Source organism: Ambystoma mexicanum, chromosome 2p (genome assembly GCF_040938575.1).
Source record: "Ambystoma mexicanum isolate Mex_15411 chromosome 2p, UKY_AmexF1_1, whole genome shotgun sequence".
Taxonomy (NCBI): Eukaryota; Metazoa; Chordata; class Amphibia; order Caudata; family Ambystomatidae; genus Ambystoma; species Ambystoma mexicanum.
Window position 1 is genome coordinate 625,371,983 of NC_090923.1, and position 18,950 is coordinate 625,390,932.

Here is an 18,950-nt window from a genome sequence, read left to right on the forward strand (position 1 = left end):
ACGAGAATCCATCTCTCACCGTAACGTAACAAAGTAACTGTCTAATTGGATCGAGAAATGTTAACCGTTTCCCGTTAAACACCATTTCCCAACATGCCTTGTCGCCTCACCAACGTCATACGCTTTCTATGCCACCTCCCCATTCAATAGAGAAACTGACTGCTTTCGATAATTAAGAAGAAGAAGGAGAAACTGACTGGATCATACTCCACTCCCGGATATGCCGAAGTGTGTGTCGGGATTCGGACCTTCAACTCAGACTGCCTGTGCCTTTCTTCTAAGTTCTTCCAACCCGTTCTGACATCTTGAGTCGTAAAGACTTTCTATCCCTGCGTGCTCTTCGGCGGGGCACCCTTGCGTCACCGGAAGTTCCTGTACGCTCGCGAGGTTGGTTGCGTTCAGGTTCTGGTGGTGTGTCGCTTGTACGCTGTGTCAGGTCAGCTTCTTGTTTTTTTCTTTTCCATTTCTCCTCCCGTATCGGCGCTCCCTGCGTTTTGCAGTCCTAATTACCGAGGGTCTCTCAATGACGATCTTCTCCCCGCAGATGCGTGTTCCCTGTCAAGCGGGATGCTGTGGCTTCGACGTGTAGAAGGGGAACGGTAGGCCTTGCTCCCCACTTTAAGGCGCGCCCCAACGACCACCCGTATGCATTGCTTTGAGCAGTTAAGAACACGTACACAGCGCCGTGCACACACTTGGTCGCTTATCGTTTGCCTGATTTCGGCGAGGATGCTGGTGGTTTTGGTCACCTTGGTACGATGTCCGTGCTTTCTCGGTGGCACTCCGTGCTCCCGTGTGCAGTGTTTTCCCTTGACAATTGTTGTACTTATCTAAGTCGCAATCACCTGCTTCAATGGTTTTTTGATTGTCGTATATTACCTTTATATCATCAAACAATAAGATTTCCCCGATTTAGCACGCGCATCTTTTCATTTTTCGTTGTGTAATAAGTTCACCACGTCTGCCTGCTTTCTTTAGCACAGTTATAAACTGCCATTGCCAACCATTCAATACACCCGTCGAGCATTTTCTGTTCTGTCACTCCATTGCGCTAGGCATGTCTTAATCAGCTACCGCCATGTACGTATGTATGATAATAGCTTGTACCGCACGTCGCTTTTCCCCCGCAGGTCAATTGGGGTTAATGCATCTTACCTATAGATCGTGTGTACCCATACTCGTGAAAGTTGCAATCGGTGCAAAAGCGAAGCACGTTTAAGGCTGTCTCACATGTGATGTTGTTATAGTTTAATCGATCTTAGTTGTGGTGGTTGATTTTAAACATTATAGACAGCAGTGCCTCGTTTCAAGATCATGGATTAGTCGAATTGTCTATACGTCGCTTCTTCGTGTGTGTTTTTTTTAAATTTGTTTTTAACAATGCTATGTTTAGGATCCAAAGTGTTTGTTTACAGTGTGTAGAATTTCCTTACAGTAAAAACCATTGTAATCTCTGGATTATCGGAACCTTGGGAAGTAGAACTTTTCTTAATGATATATATTGCACTTCACTGCGAAAGCTGACGACTTAACCTCCTGAACATCCGTTCACTATGTCCCATCTCACCTGTCAATCGACCACAACACTCATGGCAACTTTTGTCGTTAACAGGCTGGTTTCCTGTTCCAGTCTTCTCATGCAGCACAGTCTACACTTGCTCCTCTTCCCAAGGTTTTTTACATTTTTCCCTCTGTACTCCCCACAGCAATTCACAAACCTTGTCCCTTTCCACGTGTACCCATATACAGAGCCCTTGTGTTAACCCATGGTTTGTCTTTCCACCTCACCCGATTCTTCTACACTTGCATTCTATTCCCATTTGCTACATCTAAGCAACACTTTCTAGTCTGAGACAAAAAATGGGGTGGTTCCTTCCACTAATAATTACAGTACATTACTCTTTGTATCTCTGCTTGGTTTATCAAACAAGTTATACAAAATGCTTCTAAAGTAAGCTCAGCATCCCTTGACTTGATAGTTCAAATGTGGACTCAATCCATACAAATGTTAGTGTGCGATACAAATATCCTTTAACATTATCACCAACTGAGTGGTCCCCTGGCACTCAGACAGCTCTGAAAAAAGATGTGCTGTTGGCAGCCTCAGCATGGTGGGTCCGTTGGTTCGGCTTGGGGTGCTTTCTGTTCGGTAGCAGTCCTGTACTGTTGTGCGAGTCTGTGTGTTTTGTTGTTGCAGTGTAGTGAAGTTTGTGCGGTTTGTTGTGCTATAGAGTTGTGGTTGTGTTTGTTTAGAGTTTGAGAGGTGTATGCAGAGGAAAAAATTGTTAGTTGGTTATTGATTCATGATTGTACGCTTGGTCCAGGCTCGGCCGGTGAATTGTATGTGAATCAGATTTCTAGCTAGAAGTGGCGCAGACTAAACTCAAGAATTCCATCCAAGTGTGGCACATGCTAACAAACTCTATCAAATACCAATGAGCATTATTTTAATTTGTATGTCTGCTTTATTACTTCTAGCAGATCTTTTTTAATAGATATGCATGGCAGGTATTAACATTTCATACCTTTTTTTTAACTGAAGTAGTGAACAACATAGTATAGACACAAGTGCAATATTTACATTCATTTTAGCAGACATAAATATATTGGCTGTGTGGTGGGGTTAATATTGTGTCATGTTAACACTCAGTCGCATTTATATTCGGATCAATTTGTCATTCGGGAAACAAAACTAAAGAAAGAAAGGGAAAAGATAGTGTTTCTTCGATGCATTTCAATGTCATTGTATTCAAGTTTTATACGTAGTACTCATAGGTGTTTGTTCGTATCCGCGCCGGTCTTGATTGCCGGATGGCAGAGGTTCATGCGTGGCTTCCTGCAAGATGAGTCGTGGTCCTACGGGCGGGGGCCAAGGGATCCGTGGTACATAAGTGACCGTGCTGACTAGATCAGAGGTCTTCAGTGCTGAAGCTTGTCAGGGCATAGATGGAATCCGTGGTTTCGGCAAGCGTTGCTGCAAGCTATCGCGCTGCAGGGTTTGGCGTTTCTGGCCAAGGGAGCTGGCCCTTCTAGTCTATCATCTGTCTCGCATTTCTGGCTCCACTTCAACAGAAAAGAGGGAAGACGGACACCACTCATATAAAGAAGTTAAATATGGTTACATCAATATTTGCTGTCTACCAGAGGCCTTAAACGCACTCTTAAGAATTCAAACTAGAGAACTAATCTGATGACATACGTCGCCAGATATGATTAAACCCAGCTTAGTAAATACTATTGCATCCTACTCCCTTCTTCACCTTACACATCCCACCTTTATCGTTTACAGATCCGCCTGGGGACCAATTCCGTTGGTGACGGTGCGCGGTACGAATACCTTTAACATTGATTACGTTAACAAGATATTATTATAAACATGCGTTTCATTTTCTTTGTGCTATCCTTTTTTAATGGTGCAACTTGTGCCTTCTTTAAAATTGAAGTGGAAGAAACAGCAGCCAGTGCATTTTGAACTTCCCCGCCAGGGCTAGTTCTCTCCTTCGAGCACTTGTGCCACCAGTGGATTGTAAACCATGTAACGCGTGTTGAATGACTAAAAGTGGTACCTTCTAGCTGGGCCTGTACTCTTGACAGCGTTTGAAACTGCTGGAAGATGGGATCCTGACTTACCAGGCACTACTTTTGGCTCATCAGCCCAACTGGTGCCTTACAAACGCGTTTCCGTACGTAACATCCTTCATTGGAATACCCATCCGATGTATCTAAGCATGGATTGCAATTTATCCTCCTTTTGAAAGGGTCTGAAAACACACTTGTTTGAATAGCTTCTCATCATGAGCTTGAATCTTATGTAATTCGTATTGTCCTGTTCGTCTCCGTGTGTCCACCCCCTGATACCTGTCAGGCTTTCTGCGTGTAATAAAACCACATAAATATAATGAATGCATGTAGGGCATTAACTTTGTTGTGACATTACCTTTCAATATTTGAGAATGTAAATAATTCCGAAACACTTGCAGAGCCTGCAGCCACCTTCACCTTTTTATTTGCATCTCTTCTAGGCTGAGGATGTTCAGCTCCTGGGGTAGCAGTTATCTCGCATGCCCTTCTTGTCTCGGGTGCGCCTGTGTCTTCCACCACAGCAGCGGCTCCAAAATGGCAGGCGCTACCTCCAACATCCCTCCAGCAAGAACGCATCCATCTAGTCAGGCTTTCAGCATTCTCTGAGAACGCCAGCTGTCTCCAGAGACACCCACTCACCACATTGAGTTGTTAAATTCTTCCGGTTGTTGGTCATAGGCAGGGTTTTAGGAGCTTTTTGTGGAGCTCTGTGTTCACAGCTTGGTGCTAAGCCCAGGACCTGGAAAGTATAACCAAAATCGCATGGTAAAATGGCCTAGCAACAGTCCCAGCATGGGGCATCCAATTAGGATGACGAGGAAACAGCCCAGGGAGTGGCATCCAGCAGCCAAAAGATGAAATGGGACACAGAGACTAAGAGCCCCCAGATTCAGCCGGCATAGCCACACCTGGTCCTTAAATTCAGCAGTCCAGTTTCTGGAAAATCGTCCAGGAAGAATCCAGAAAAATTGAGGAATGCACCGCGTTTCTACTATTGTTATTTGGGATTTGTATTGCACTCTATCATTGGTATGACCTCAAAGTGCTTGTGAGTTGAACGCCCTTGGGGACCGTAGTCAGGTTAGTCGAGAGAGTAGGGTATTATAGGGTGCTTGGGTGCACTTGATGTGAGCAGTAGATGCGATTGCATGATGGTAGCTGCATCCTCACATTAGGTGTAGTGGTATTGGAAGATCAGTGATGGTAGCTGCATCCTCACATTAGGTGTAGTTGTATTGGGAGATCAGTTGCATGTGTGCAATCTAGTGGTTGGTCTCCAAGACAGCATTCTGGCGGCATTAGGCCTGTGTAGGGCATTTGTGTGTAGCTAGGCTCAAATTGATAGAGCAGTGTAGCTGCGCTCCGTGTGTTGGTGTAGAGTAGAGAGTGATCACAGTGATAGGAGAGGTGAGTGTCTGGAGTGGATGTTTTATTCTTATGGGCCTACTGTTCCGGATTACATTCACACGTTACGTGATCGCTGCACTCAGAGGGAGCTGGCACAGGAGGCAGCTAGGCATGTGTAGTAGACTCAGGAAGTGGCTAGTCAGTAGTCATGTATTTAGCTCCTGCAGGACACCAAGGTTGTCATCTATGGTAACCGTTTCCTGATTCTGCCTTGGTGACTTATTAGTCACTTTCAGTGGTATCATTTACTTTATTTACTTGTATAGCGCACCATAAAACCCGGATGCGTGAGGGTGCGACAGACAAATGTCACGCGCAGGACGGAGACAGCTAGCAATATGCACTCTTATTTGAAAAGCAACGGCTTGATCGTATTCCTAAATAATGTTATGTAGTCAGTATCTCTAAGGCCGGGTGGAATCTTATTCCATGCTGTACGAGCTGTCACAAAGAGGGCACATTAAATAACTTACTTGGGTAATATTGCTTTAGGAGATCTGTAGCTGGTTGGAGTTATTGGACCTCAGCGGTGTAGCTTTGGTTTTATTTTTTATTTTTGTATTTTTTTTTTGTGTGTGAATGCTTCCGTTAGATAACGCAGGCCCAACCCCGTTAAGCATTTGTGATTAATAGTCAGCAGTCAAAACTGAATCTGAGCAGCAACGGGGAGCCAGTGCAATCCCCGCCTGGCCTCCGACACATGGTCTCTCTTTTTTAGGCCAACAATAGTTCTGACCATGTTATTTTGAAGTGTTTGAAGTCGGGCGATATCAATCTTGGCTACTTCGGATAAAATACTACTACAGCAGTGAATCTTTGGCTCAACAATCGCCCTAGCAACAGTTTCACAGTTGGTTTGGTAGATGAAGGGTGTAAGTTGGGCCAGCAATGTAATGATATGCCGTAGAAGACATCGGGCTACCTATGTGTGTTTTCATGTTTAAATTCTGATCAAAGATGACACCCATGCTCTTCACTTTCTTTTTGTTTCTATAACAGCCAGCTATTAAAGTGTTTAGTCTTCATCCAATTTCTTTTTTATTGCTTGTGCCAAATACGTTTTTTTCTTTGAGTGACAGGCCATAATGATTGGATGATCTCGTGTCTTATTTATCCTTTTATCATCCTCCTTATGTTGGCCCAACATGGGAATGACATAGTGGGTGTCATCTGTAAAGTTTTGTGAACCCTGTTATTTTTTTACCACAGTAGGTTGAAGAAAGGAACTGTAAATGTTATATAGCGATGGTGACAAACATGCTCCCTGCGGAACACCACACTCTGGGATAAAGGGGCCAGCTTCTGCCTCCCTGCTCCATACTCTACAACTTCGTTTGCTCAGAAATGATGCAATCCAGCGAGCTGCACTGTATGAAAATCTTGCTACCTCCTTTGACCTGGAGGGCCAATTTACCATGGCCCTCCAGGTCAAAGGCGGCAGACAAACCCAGCAGCATCAATGTTAACAAATGCCCCTTATTCAAATTCTGTAACGGCTGTGATTTTTAAATCCAGTAATGCTGTCTCTGTACTGTATCCTTGTCTGAAGCCCGATTGCCACTCATTCAAAATATTGTGCTCATTCAAGAACATGGAGCATTGTATGTAGGCCACATGGTCCAAAATCATCAACAAAAAGGGTGTATTTGTGATAGGACGATAATTTAGAGCTGTCGCTGGGCAGAGACCAGGCTTTTTGAGCAGTGGAGTAATCCATGCATTCACTAGGAACATGATTCTCAGCAAATGATGTGTTTACAATGTGCACCTATCAGATGTGGAGCGCATTCCTTGATTACCATGGCCGGGCATGGATCTCCCTTGCAGTTTGTTGGTTTCGGATTGGTAATGATTTCAGCCAGTTCAGTTTGTTACAGGTTTAAAATTAAACCGGTGCTCATGACTCTGATTGCTGGATGGAATCATCTGTAGATATATTCTGTTATGACAGGTTTTTCTATTAATGCTCCCACTAAGGGTGTCGATTCAACGCATCCTGGATATTATTGCACCATGCATCATTCTTTTCAATGGTGTCTGTATTGACTTTGCATGGTTTTTCCAATTCCTTTAAAACTTTGAAAAGTTCTTTTGAGTTTGACAGTGCTCTTGTGATCCTGTTGTCGTAAAAATTCCTTTAGATGCAATCACAGCTTGTCTGAACTCTTTAGCTGCAATCCTCCTTCTCGTGAGGACACTGTTAATTTCCATGCATAGAAGTTTGTTTACTCTCCACTCAGCCATGCATGCAGTATCTGTTCTCTCCAAGAGTTTAGAGTACGCATGAGATCTGTCTTGTGCAGCGCCCGGTGATCATTAAGATTCTGTTTAGGTCTGACTGGGTGGAGACTGCGGATTGTATTGCCTGCTATTCAACTTATGGGGAGTATTCTCAATTCTTTCATGCAAGAGATTGTATACCATATCTCAGATTTTCTTGCGCCAACATTTGCACGACATACGTGCCCTTCAGGCTAAACCAATTCCATACCTACCAGAGGATTAGTACTGGAGGGACTCCTCGCTGCTGCTTGTTAGCAACAAATCCTATAACTGCTGGTTTTGTGGGGTCGACGACTCTCCCGAAAACTTGGAGACGCTTAGTTACCGTGTGCTCTTACTTTGATGAAAAACGACTAACATGCTTTAAGGATAACATTGTTAGTAACTCGGATGTATCCAAGAATCTCCTTTGGTGCAGATGTATGTGGGCCACAAGCATGTCTTTGGTTTTAGCCTTAAATGTCTTTCTAACTTTAGTTACATCAGAACTGGACAAAAAATGTGTATGACAATTATGCTATGTTGATATTTAGGAACTGAATTTAGAATTTCTTTTATGAATTCTTTATATAGCTTTTATGTGAGATAAATGTTGCGATGTTTGGAGCGCCAGAGAGCTCCCCTGGCTTGTGAGTTTGAGATTGCGCGGGGTGTATGGACTGGGAGTAGGGGGTCATTTTCAAGAGATTCCCGGGGGGTAGAGGGAGGACGATATGTACACTTCACAGAAGAGCAGCAGGTGTAGGTCTCCTACCTGGTTGGTCGCTGCTGGTTGATGGCTGCAGGAACCACAGGCTAAACGGTTTGGAGCTGCATCTTCAGGAGCTGCTATCCTTTACCTCAGGTCCTTCACCACAGGGCTGCACGGGCAGGGGCTGCCCTGGATGTGTGCTCTACGTTTTCGGATGCCCAATCAGGGATGGTGGGGCGGGTGGAGTGAGGGAAACAAGCAGGAAGAGGGTCGAGGAGAAGAGCGCAATCAGGGGAGGAGGGGACTAAAAGATCACAAGCAGTCCAACAGGGCCCAGGGGAGCCAACACTCGCCTGCAAAGACGCTGAAGAAAGATCTACATATGAGCATATGTTTGCCTGAGCTAGCACTCCATTCACTCACCAGGCAGAGACACGCAGGTGTTGATGGCCAGCCAAACACTCAGGTCCATGAGTATTGGGCTGTCTGGGGCATGGAGCCATTCCAACACAGGGTGAAGGGCTAGGATCATAGTCAACCCATGTGTGCACAATTAGCATTTAAGCCTCTCTTGTGGCTCCCACAAATGAAGGAATGACGCAAACCGGATGAGGGTAAGACTCACGTTAGTACCCCAGTGGCTCTCATACTGTTAGGATTTTTTTCAGTGCACTGCTGCATTTAGATTGTCTCCAGTAACTCTGGGAGTGTTTGGCTAGTTGGGAGGAGAGGGAAAGATCTGGAGCTTTGTTGGTTGCAGATCTGAAGTATCATGCGCTCTGCGTACTTGTAGGTGTGGGGGCATTTGAAGGCTTGGTGTCCAGAGTGCTGGATCCCTGTGTATAGTGTGGGACTGTTGGCCAGGGGCTCGATAGGGCAGTTGTGGTTAGAGGTGTACGTTTGTTATTTTAGAAATCTAGGAAACGCAGCCTTTTCATGCTGCGTATGAGTGACTGGGTTTGTGTCTGAAGGTGGAGAGCAAGAGGGTTAGTCAACAGGTGGGGGTTGAGGGGGGGGTTTGTAGTCCTTTCAAATGATTGATTCTGCTGTCCGTTGCATTATGGTTAGCAGTCTTTGGCTTTAGTGGTTGTTGCGTGATGTCGGAGGTTTTATTTGGAATTCATGGAACATGAGTTGGATGTTACGATTTTCATGTTATATGGAGTTGATTGTGGCTTTCAAGCTATTAACGTCCACCCAGATGAATGGAGTGCATGAAAGATGGCAGAACTCGTGTTTTGCCAAACTCTGACATGTATCTAAAAATGCACTTTTTATTAACTCCTCTTTCTCTGTTGCATGTCTTTTGCTCTGATTCCTGTCTCTTGCCATGTTGCTTTACATGTGTTTTTTTTTTTTTTACTTTTTACCTTCTCTTTAAACTGCATTCTTTTGCTTATGTTTGCTGCGATTACAAAACTCCAATACACCAGTTACTGCAGTAACATCTGCTCCAGCCGCAACATTTTTGTCATCTTTTTCTGTAATGTGATCTTTCTCACCTTCTCTCTACTGCTATTGCAGAACGAAGTGCTAATGGCTCCTAAGTGAGATGCAACTATACTGTGTCCAGCACGGATCTTTTGTCCTCTAAATATTTATTATGGTACCCTTTATGCAAATTGACACACATAGTTAATGACAAATGGGTATATTTGAATAAGCTGGAGGAGGCAGGGTCAAAAGTAGCTGCTGGTGTCAAGCTAACCACACTCTTCTAAATGCTATCCAGGGGCTTAATAGCTCCCAGAAATTTTTAACCCTGATGTCCTGTGTTGAGATTTGAATATTTCTTGAGACAGACTTGCTCTTAAGGTTTTACCTGTGTTTTCATATGTCTTCTAGTTGTTTACTGTGCGCAGTGCATTGTGTTCTAGGAAGACAGTGTGATGGTCCCTTATGTTGTGTCTAAGCCTAAACTATTGAAGGGTCTCTTCCGCTGCTTAATGATATCGGTTGAACTTTGAGCTTTTGAGAGCCTGGTTCGTAGAGTTTTCCTGAATGTTTGTGCCGATTTCCCTTTTGTGGCACATTCCAGTGTTTGTGTTCTGCCAAAAATCTGGTTTCTAATAGTATGTTTAATTTTTTTGGGGGGTGTTTTTTTTTTTTTTTCTAATCTTGGGTTTCGGTTTAGTAGGGACACTTTCTTTTGGAGGAATGCCAAACCTTGACATTGTGCTCTTAGGGGGGATGCAGAGGGCCTTGGGGGATGCAGAGGGTCTTGAACTGTAATTATTTTTGCTGGTTGGCCAGAGAACCAGTGTTCCTGAGTCTTCTAGCTCCTTCAGGAACCAGTCTAGCTCCTGTGTTTTGGGTTTGGTTAATGTGTGTTTGCATTGTTTTTTAAAAAAAGAATCTGAGAAATGATAGCCAATGCTGTGTGTGCGAAGAAGTTCTTAAAGACTTTAGGTGACTTAAAGCAATTAGCTGTTTCCAAGTGTTTAGGTTTTTGGTAACATTTTGTCTGGAAAACAGAGGGGGGTTCTGGGAGTCTCTCTGCCAGCACGAACACGGCCCATTGACTTGTTCTTGGGTGGATGGCCCCTGGGAGTCTCTCGACCAAGTCTTTAGCTCACTGTCCCTTTCACAGAGGAGAAATATCCCTGCATATCAGTCTGTCCTGCCCAGGGGCAGTCCAGCACCGAAATGCTAGGCAATTCTTCTCTGAACAAGAGTACCAACTGCAACACGTGTTTCAACCTTGTTGGGCATCATCAATGAGGTGGAGCTGTGCCTCTCTGAGAACAGTGAGCAAGAGGTCCACGTCTGGATTCCCCTGGTAATTAGGGTGACACTACTGATAGCCTACAAGGAGGGGGCAGGAGGGTCCCAATAGAGCCTCTTCTATGCATATTGATCCCCAAGAGATCTCGTTTACCTAAACCTGATGGGCTTTCTTGTTCCCCTTGGTTAACTGGTTTGGCGGACAGTTCTACTGGATCCAGCGTGGAAAGCAAAGATCAGTCATCGCAGTTAGATAACCAAGCCAGTGTGAACTGTATTTGTAATACTAAACGTAAAAATATGGAAGCGCATAACATCTCTACCAGTTTTGCATTGAAAATCCTACTGAAATTGTCATAATAATCTGTTTAGTGGAAAAGAACACCACACTGTTGAACCATATGGCCACGGGAAGTGTGGCACCCTCTGTGGCACAAATACAACAAGCTAGATCCCTGGTGCCTTCCATCAATGACCAAGGAGGGGTAGTCCCATTTAATCTGGAACCTACACTGGTGGAGATTATGGCTGGAGACGAAACTGATGGTAATGAGCATGCCCATATGTCTAAAAGAGAAAGATATAGAAAGAGGAAATTGATCATCTCTGATTTGAAGGTTAAATTGGCTGTGAAAGTGGAGGCTGAACCTATAATTGCCCCCTCTGTGATAACCTTTAAGCACAGATCATCTAAAAGGGTGAGAAGGAGAGTTGCTAGAAAAGCCATGAGATTGGCACTTAAAACCAGTAATCGAACAACCTGGCTCTTGCGGGCATCGATGCCAATAGGCAAGTCTAAAGAATCTGATATGGTAATCTTGGAATCACGTACAAGCTATACCGGTACGTAACAGATGGATACTACAGCTGAAAGTAGCATAATATCTGAAACACCTATCCCGAAAGCTGCGAAAGTATGGGATTGTTTGCCTGCCTGCCCCAGCACTAATGCAAAGGGTACTCGGGGTGGCGGGTCTAAAATGAATGATTAATAATTGGTCTTTGCCTAAAATCTATCTGTGGGGTGGAAGAGGCTAAAGAAGCCTATAACTAGAAGTCTGCTTCTTGACATACTACACTCACAATTGCCCCATAGAATTGTGAAGAGTAGCAGTTTCAAGTTTGTGGAGCCATGCTCCAAAGATCTGAGTATGGTTTGTTGCTTTTCTGAGGGGATGGTAGCGAGTATCAAAACGCGAAATCTGATTTAAAAAATATGGGTATGAAATTGACGCTGGCCAAATGCCTAAAAATACAGGTAAAATTCCAGGAGCCAAAAAAATGTTGAACCCTCCTTGCAAGGTACAAAAACAAATTCCAGAGGCTAAAGATATCACCAAATCCCATGGGGAATGGCTTTTTTAAAAAAAATGTTTTTTTTTTTTAAACTTCAGCTCAGTATGCCTGGTAGCGAACTAACCGGCAACCAAACTTTTGTTACAGTAGGACATCATTGTTCCTTTTGATATCTACAAAACATTGGTAGTTGATAAAAAAAGAGAAAGAGGACTTCTTTCTCATTGAAGACATTATGTAACATTGTCATCTACTTTGACATTTTGTTTTGCATGAATTCCTTAGTGATTTCCCAAGTGTAGAGAATCTACAAAGTTCACAATGGCGCAGGTCAACTTGATGTTCTGCCCCGTTACCGCGTAAGACCACCAGTTCTTGGAATCGGAATCAACAGGTGTAAAGTCTCCTAGATGGCGCACTCGTTGTGTGATGATAGCAGGGCATTCTGTAATTAGATGTTCGATGGATTCGATTTGGAGATTGCAGAAACGGCAAAGATTGCCATTTGTTTTGTCAATGTATCTTAGAGATTGTATTTCTCTGGTGTGCAGGGCATTTCAACGCAGCCTCAAAAATTGGTGTGGTCGCGATGATGCCGTGATGGACACGTGACCAGATAACGACTTTGGACATTGAGTTTGTGCTCGCCGATTCCTGATCTGAAGAACGTAGGCTTTGTTAGTAACAAGTCGTAATTCTGAATCCAGCACCATAGTTCAAATTTCTTCTTGACACATTGCGGTCGGTTAAGTAGATCATCTAGGCTTAGATAAGCTTAGGCTTATTTTTGATGCTTGAATGCTAAATTGGATCATTTGATTTACAAGGTCCATTTTCCAGTGATGTTCGTTGATCGAAGTATTAAATATGATACCAAGATAGCGGATAGAATTTACCAGACTCAAAGGGATTCCGTTGATCTTCCACGAGAAGGCCTTCTGTTTTTTGGTGCCGCCTGCTCCAATAGTCACGATCTTGGTTTTATCAGTGTTTAATTCTAGCTCGTTCTCATTAAGATACTCGTGCAGACTTGTTAGAAGCCGTTGGAGGCCGATCTGGGCGAGATCTAATAGGACGAGATCGTCAGCGTAAGTTATGCAACGGATTTCAATGTTTATCTTTGGTGGAAAGCAAGGGACAGATTCTAATCGATTTGGTAGATCAGCAATGAACAGTTTAGAAAGTTCGGCTGCCAGGGGGCATCCCTGTTTCACGCCTTTGTCAGTTATTTTTTTCGATAAATCACCTTGATTATTTAAGCGGATCCGAATGGAGGTACTGGAATGCAATGCTTTAATTGGTTGGAGCAGATTTTGTGGACAATTCCAGAGTGATAGTTTCTGCCAGAGCTTTGCGCGATTGACGCTGTCAAAAGCGTCTCGAAGGTCAATGAAAGCCAGATGAAGTTTTCTTTTTGCTTTTTATGGATTCCAATTTCAGTATGTTGAGGATCAGTAAATTCACCTCAACTCCTTTTGTGAATCCAGTTTGGCGAACGTCATAAATCTCTTCACTCTTAGACCACAGTTCAAGTCGTTGTCGCAGGAAAGAGGCAAACAACTTTCCTATCGTGTCTAACAGGGTGTAACGCTCACCTGAATCCCTCGGAGGCGCAGGTCTGGGCTGGGGGTTCTCGGAGTCTTCTAGGGTCACGCGCAGGCCTCGAATGCCACCCTGGAAAGGCCCTTTCCTCACTGAGATCTTGATCTGAAGGGTGAGGTGTCTGCAATTATGAGAGCAAGGGGTTAATATGGATATATAAGCCTGACTGGGTAAGCTACCTCCCCTTCCTGGTACTCCCAAGTAGTTCGTAGGCTAAATGTGCTCATCTTATGTAGGTGAAAGCGGAGCTCTCCATCCTGCGTCTGTGCAGGGGCGCCAAAGCCAGTTACTTCACTGGTCAATTGTCCAGCCTCTTGGTTGCAGAGGATGAAGATGGTATTGCAGGCAAGTAAGTAGAAAATGTCAATTCGAAGTTAAAAGCACTTCTTAATGTCTCTTTTCCTTTTTCAGGTCGCAGAAGCAGCTGGGTAGAAAAATGGATGTCGAGGAATGCACCGAGGAGTGAGAAAGATGAGCGCTGCCCAAAACATGTGCGTATAGATGGAGTTTTGTATTTCTTAATGATGTCCTTTTGTTTTGCAGATGCGAGTAGCAGCGTCGGCGGAGGCGAGAAGAATGCAGCGCAGGCAAGGAAAGTTTCACGGAGGTTTACTAACCAATGTCTTGCTTCCACAGGGTGTCGGAACAATGGAAAGCTGCAGCCCGTGGCTTGAGATGCACCGATGGACTGGGTAAGTGCTGCGCTGGTTTTTTATCTCGTGCTAACCTGGTGTTCTTTTCCCTTTTCAGATGCTGCTGGAGACGAAGATGGTATTTCGGAAGGTAAGATTGCGGATTTCTCTTCCCCAGATGCAGAAGTTGAAGATTCTCTGGAGCTGACACGGTGAGCGTCCTGCTGCTATTGCAGAATAACGCGAAGCACGTTGCTCTGATCGGGCGTGGTTTAAATAGCTTACTGGAGTGCTTAGGCGTCTCCTGCCACAGCAGCCTCGCCCAGGTAAGTCCCAGCTTCCAGAATAGTTCCAGTATCCAGTCCCAGGGAGTGGTGCTGGCCACACCCAGAAGGTAAAGTAGTTCCAGCCATGGATGGATGAGGATTTCATCCTGCAGGTGAGTGAGCAGCATGGTCTGCAGCAGGTAGGTCCACCCAAGCACCATTCCTTACATCATGAGCCCGGCACGTCCTGTGCCGGGACTGGGTCCCCTTATGAGCCTGGCGCCAGGACAAGGTCCATAAGGCCCCTATGGGAGCCGATGGGTGCCTGGAAATGAAGTTGTGACCCAGCTTCCGAGGCAGTTGGGCTAAACCTGACTCCTTGGAGGCTGCGGTCATGACACAGGGCAATTGGTCGATAGTTGTTGGGATCAGCCCGATTCCCTTTCTTGTATATAGGCACGATAATGGCCTCATGCCAGGATTCTGGAATTGTCTTTAAAGAGGACAAAGAACAGAACAAGGCTTCTATGAAGATTGACCATTTCTCCGCATTTTGTTTTGGCATCGTGTTTGATATCATATGCTGACCTGCAGCGTGTGTTTTTTATTAATGCGCGTATTGCAGTTATGTCATCTTGAGGGATTTGCAGGTCCCATGGAGGATCAGTGTCGGGTAAGTCAGTCACTGGTTTGCTCACCGAAGACCTGAGAATTATTGTGAAATGAGACTCCTATGTGGATGCTGCAATTTCATTTAATGGTGTTGGTAAATTGCATGAGTTTCCTGCATTTAAAATAGCCCAAATTTCACAAGAGTTTTTTTTTGTGTTACTAGCCTTTCCATCATTAGTTCTGCTTTGTCTTGTTCGAGGATGGTCTTTTGAGATTTTAGCCAGTTTCTTTAAGTTTGCCGTCGAACTCGGATTGCTCTTTCAAGGTTATCATGTGAGCCTGTAGAGAAAGACTTCTTTAGCGCTCTTATGTCACGGTGCATCCTCCTTTTTGCATTTGTTATTAGTTGGGATGAGAGGTGTCTATGGGAAATACCCATGACTCTATCAGATGTTTTGACAGTGATAAAGTTGGCCAAGAGTGGTGCATAGTCTCTCGACTGTTCCTCACTTTGCATAAAAAGTTGCTGACTTAAGATGTGGATTTGAGAATTATTCATCCGGAGTCGATTGCCTCTGGCATTCACAGATAAGGAGAAATCATAGGTCTTCTCTCGATCTGGCCATTCTTGTAGGCAAGAGAAACGCAGCAGATCGTGATTGCTGTTAATCATCGTGCATACTTCGAGATTCAGATCTTGAGCAAAGAACGATTGAGATACCCAGAAGTAGTCAATGATTAAGCACGACCATGTTGCGCACGGTGGTTGGTCGCCTTTCACATTGCCATTAACCAATTGGCAATTTCGATTTTGTAGTGCCGCGGTCCACATTTGGCCTCTACTGTTCACCTCTTCAGTTAGTAACGCAGAGAAATGCTTTGAGACACTATTGAATTTAAACCATGTACAATTTAGGTCGCCGCAGCATATGATTGAGGTGTTCGAGTAAGATGTTAAGAATTCGTCCATGGAATATGTTATGGAGTTTAAGAAATCCTTGGTACTGATTTTATCGGGATTCCAATATCCATTTATGAGTAACAGATGTTTTCTTGCTGACGGATTGTAGTCGCCAGTCTGCATTAGGATCACTTGAACATAAGGATTCGGGCAGCTTGAATTCACAATTGACCACCAGGTATTGATTTTTATTAGTGTCAACAGGCCCGATGACGGTCACCCTTGTGCATTTTTGATGGCTGGGTTCATTAGGGTGACATGGCTGTCCCTTGAGGGAGTTTCACTTAGCCAAGTTTATATGGCAAAGACATTTTTCATTGAAGCATCAAATCTGATAAGTGAGTGAATCCTCGAGTGTTCCATGAGAGAAATTCACAAGTCTGGTCGCTTACGGCTTGTGATGGCTACTTAAAGTTGACCTTGTTCCGGGTTCCATACGTATTGGACGGTTGTCTTTGGGAGTCGATGTTGTGGTGACAATGGTCAACAGAAGGTTTCATGGCTCTGCGTAACTCACAGCATCGGTCAGAATGAGTATCATTCGACTCGGAGTTCATTCCTAGAGTGCTTGTTGTTGAGCAGATGTTAATTGGTTCGAGAGTGAGGTAAAATCCAAATACAAGCAATTCATCTACGGCATTCAAAAATGTTCTACGTACTGATGCAGATTCAACATGCAGAGGGACCTGATCACAACATTTTTCTGTCGCATATTCAACTATTTTGATGTCATCCGACGTTATGGTGCGAAGAGAAGGAATGCAGCTAAAGAGTTTCATCACATTTCTACGGTTCAGATTAAGATCTTCGTCCTCCTGGACATTCTGTAGTCGCAGTTTACTATTAGTTGAACTGGATTTGACAATATGAGACACGAGAAATGGGATGGATTGAAATGTTTTTCTGAGCACTGGTTTGTTTTGGGTTCAGACTTGAGGTCACTGCTAATTTATGTGTCCACAATTTCCTCTGACTCACTGCTTGGTTATCGCCGTGATCATCTGGTTTGTTCACTTTTGGTTGATTTGGATTTTCAGTTGCAACACTGTTGGTAGCTACTTCGCGCCCTGTAGCGGGCTCGACTTGATTGTCGGAGTAAGTTGAATCAATTGACCCTTCAATGGAGCCATCCGTTCCAGAATCAATTCTTCGACGTTTGTTTGAGGGTACAATCACTCGACATTGTTCATGTGATGTAGGTTCTTCGGAATCAATTATCATCGGCGCCTTGGACGTCTGTTCCTGTCCTACTGAACACCCCAGTTTTTGGTTAGTGGACCTATGTTTCTGATAAATTTTCTTTGTTTATTTGGTCTCCTTTCGAAGATAGAATTTCATTGGTTGATGGTTGCTTCAAAAGGAATTTTTTCTTTGCAATTGATTTTGGGTCGAGAGACATGGATTGCGTGATTGATTTAGCAGCACCGTCGAAAATCCCAAAAGAGATTGCTTGGGTCTCCAGACTGTTTGACTTACATGGGGAATGGCTTTGCTTCTTCCGTCAATTAATAATTAAAGATGTGGTAAATTAGCTATAGTCTCCTGGAATACTTGCAGCCATTGTCATTTTTTGGCACTACTGGATCATATGGCTTGCTTGAGGAAGCCAATATCCTTTTATTGCAGGAGATATGGCTGCTATTTAACCCAGTCTTTGATGGCTTTGCTGCATATTTTAAGCAGGCAAAAAAAGAGGGATAGAGGGAGGCTTGGCCATATTGGTCAGAAATAAATATCAACTCCTCCTGAATGTACTCAAATGGACAGCAATTCTAATCTGCTGATGGTTGAAATTCTTCTTGATGGTGGGCTCAAAATTGTTTTGGTAAATATTTACGATCCTCTTGCAGATGGGTATACCCTTGATATCCAATTGAATATATATTGGTGTATAACTGATACATTTGTTGCTGATGGAGAGGTAAATGGTATGCTTGAGGGTGATCTAAATGTTAAGAACTTCTCTGACTGCCAGAATGAGATGAATAGGGATGAGGTGGGAAGCAAATGTAAAACTGGAAAGGTGGAGTGCCTTTTTTTAAATTTATTTATTTTTTTGGCTGATGTTGATCTGTGTATGGCAAATGGGTGCGGTAAGGAAAAAACTGGGATTGAGCCAACTTGGACCAATGGATCTTATTCCTCTGCCATAGACTATCGGTCTCTGTTCCTGTCTATATGACCTTTTGACTCAGTTCGATATTCAGCCTACCCTTTTCAGTGACCACTCTTTATTGACTTGTACCCTAACGATGAAGATCTATGAAGGGCCACCTACCTTTGAAAACATAGGGGAAGTCGTTGTTATGGTTAGGGGAAATCGATTGGCTTGGTATGACCGGAATTTGGTTAAAGCCAGTAAGAGCTTGCAAATTGAAGATATGGGTAATCTTACGGCCGAAGAGATTATTTGCATTTTTGTATTTGTTTATTATTTATATTGCGCACCGAACCCCGCGGTAACTGGGCGCTGGCAAAACTTAGTAGTTACATACACATACAAGATTAGGAAGACCAATGGTTACAGATGGGTCTGATGACGAGAACAAATATTTACAGATGGGTGCAAACGAGTTAGGCGAACATACAGTGGAGGTCCAGGGGCGGCAGCAAAGGACAGATAAATAGAGCCTTGTTGCTCAACCAGCTTTTTATTCCGGATTTGAATGTTAGGAAGGAGGGTTCTTTCTTGTCTGTAGGGAAGAGCTATAGAGGTCCAACATTTGGCTGCTTGGACTGGGAAGCTGGCTCCTCCCGCAGTTTAGGTCGAACCTGGGTACTGCAAGGCGGTGAGAGAGGGTAGATCTGGTGGTGCGAGCTGTTTGGTACTTACAGAATTTATCTAAGTATTTGGGGGCTGTGTTCGCAAGGCATTTGTGTGTGATTGCCAAGGT

At 44.0% G+C, this 18,950-nt stretch overlaps 1 protein-coding gene across 2 annotated transcripts in view; it reads left to right on the forward strand.

Moving 5' to 3' along the window:
* Positions 1 to 312: 312 nt before the first annotated feature.
* The window catches only part of RBM6 (RNA binding motif protein 6), a 1,836,548-nt gene continuing 1,817,910 nt past the window's right edge, over positions 313 to 18,950 (forward strand). The window contains exon 1 of one of the 2 annotated variants that reach the window (XM_069644148.1): positions 313 to 436. The gene's annotated coding sequence lies outside the window, so the exon portion shown is untranslated. Of the gene's footprint in view, positions 437 to 465; positions 600 to 18,950 lie in introns of those variants that run through there. The other variant, XM_069644149.1, reaches the window with a different exon arrangement.